This window comes from Diabrotica undecimpunctata, chromosome 9, assembly GCF_040954645.1.
Source record: "Diabrotica undecimpunctata isolate CICGRU chromosome 9, icDiaUnde3, whole genome shotgun sequence".
Taxonomy (NCBI): domain Eukaryota; kingdom Metazoa; phylum Arthropoda; class Insecta; order Coleoptera; family Chrysomelidae; genus Diabrotica; species Diabrotica undecimpunctata.
In genome coordinates this window covers 48,186,325-48,188,751 of record NC_092811.1, presented here as the reverse complement: position 1 = coordinate 48,188,751, position 2,427 = coordinate 48,186,325, and positions in this window count along the sequence as shown.

Genomic DNA, 2,427 nt, shown 5'->3' with positions numbered 1-2,427 from the left:
AACCATTGATTCAGCTACGTACTATATCAAATCACCACCATCCTAGATAAGAGGGGTTAGGGATTCCATAAAAAGATACTGCTACTGGGCCATGATCTGGAATAACTCCATAGCAATACTATCTTGCGACGAGTATTAGAAATATAATATCAGCATTATAGCCTCTCCAATAAGGGTCTAAAAAAATAAATATCTATCTGAAATATGGACAAGAAAAGGATTTATTAGCTCACCTCTGAATTGAGACCCACTTTGGAAACACGTCTTAACGGTTGGACGGTCTTAACAGAAAAGAGCGAAGCGCTATCATGGCGCCTGATTCTGGAAATTGGGCGTGAGTGACAAGTTGAAAAATATGCTCATCTACCGGATATATTTGGGAATTACAGAAGAATCCTTGAGTCGGCTACAGGTAGGTACTTGACAGATAGATGGGGTTAGAAGTTTTATTTAAAAAAAATTATTGAAATTTATAATGATTTTCTTTTAAATCTTTTGAAACGGTTACACAGCCCTCCCCACGATTTCAACTGGGTACCAGCGTGGAATCGGACTAGGCATGGTGGCACACCATACTAACCTTTTCAAAAGCGGAAATAGATATACGGAGAGGTAAGACAAACAGAATGGACAAATGTAGCTACAATCTGGACTCACAGAATCCTTCTTTCACAACTCACGTGGGAACAATTCAAAGATTTCAGAACAAAGCGAAACAGAACGCATAGAATATTTATGACTCAACTATAAAAATGTAAACAAAAAAAAATTGCATTCTCACTCTCAAAATTCATAGGGTATTTCACCTATAACCAATATCATGAACAAAGCGGAATAAAACAAAACATATCTACAAATCATTATTTGAGACCAAATGCTCGCATTTAATCGAAATAATATAATTAAGATATTACCATTTGAAATTTCATAAGTAATATAAAGCAAAACATACTAGTGTTGTCACCAAGATACAAAACAGATAATTTACTGCGTAGTCGTTATGAGACCTAACACAATAAAACACAAAAAAAATAATGTTATAAAATACAAAATACAAATGTGTCATCGTTTGTTCGGAAGCATAGAGTCTTTCATCTATGACTTAATCCAAGAATAACATAAGGTAATAACGCAGCGCGTCATTATAGACACATTTAGAAATACACAAATAAAAGGAAAGAGTTACTAATAGTTCAAAATTGGGTACATTAAAGTTCTACAAAGACAAGCCTTAATAAGTTTACTGGGAGAGGTAGACATCAGAATTTCTGTAAGACACATCTATATTTAGAAACAAAAAAAAGGCTGATGTTTAGTTATTAGTATGACAACTAGAATTTGTGATAACTAACGTGTATCATCCGCCTATAATAGGGACAACATGGGTAGGGTCAACTTCGGGTAGGGTCTAAATAATTCTAGATTACATAACTAAACAAGTATTGGAGAACTAAAAAAAGTTTCCTGACGCGGGAGGCTGTTATTCTAGATTTATTACTGAAACACTATTATGAATGGCTTATCATTCCGACGAGTCGACTAGCGGGAATCCGCTTACTTCATCCCTAGCCTTCCTCAGTGTCTGGCCATTCAGAATATAGGATGTTAGACAGCAATAATCTTTTCAAACATTATTTTGGGGGGTTTCGAATAGAGAGTCGAAATTCGAAGGTCTCCACATTGAGAGTAAAACTTAGGCAAAATGAACAGATACTATAATGAACTATCATTGGTAACTAGACAGAGGAATCTTGATATCTTTGGTATAGATACCAAAAAAATTACTTGGATTTATAAATCCGTAAAATAAGATAAATTGAATTTTGTATCCACTTGAAGACAACTAAAGGTATGTACAACAATTTATTGTAATATAAACTAACATAAGCATAAAAATATCACATTCTACCAAGGCATTCTAAAAATAAAATGAGATTAAATTTTGCAAACACCCTTAAAATCAATATAGGTTCTTGGTCGGGGTAGCATAAACTCAAGATCTCGATCAATACAAACTAGAGAGAGAATAATACCGAAGTAGAATAAGATAAAATAAAAATAAAATTTATGTCGAAAAGAAATACGACATATATACATATATATATATATATATATATATATATATATATATATATATATATATATATATATATATATATATATATATATATATATATATATATATATATATATATATATATATATAGACATATTGAACACAATAAATGATCAATATTATAATAATAAAAAGTAAAACAGTTCAACGAACTGGGGTGCGAGCCAAACTGAGTTGCTCTGGAGATCGACGTGCGGAGTCTCCTACACTACTTCCAGAGGCTCGTCTCTTTGCGACAACATCTGAGATACACAAAATTATTAATTGGAATAGGGATAGGTCCACTAATCCACTTGACTATAGCAGGATGC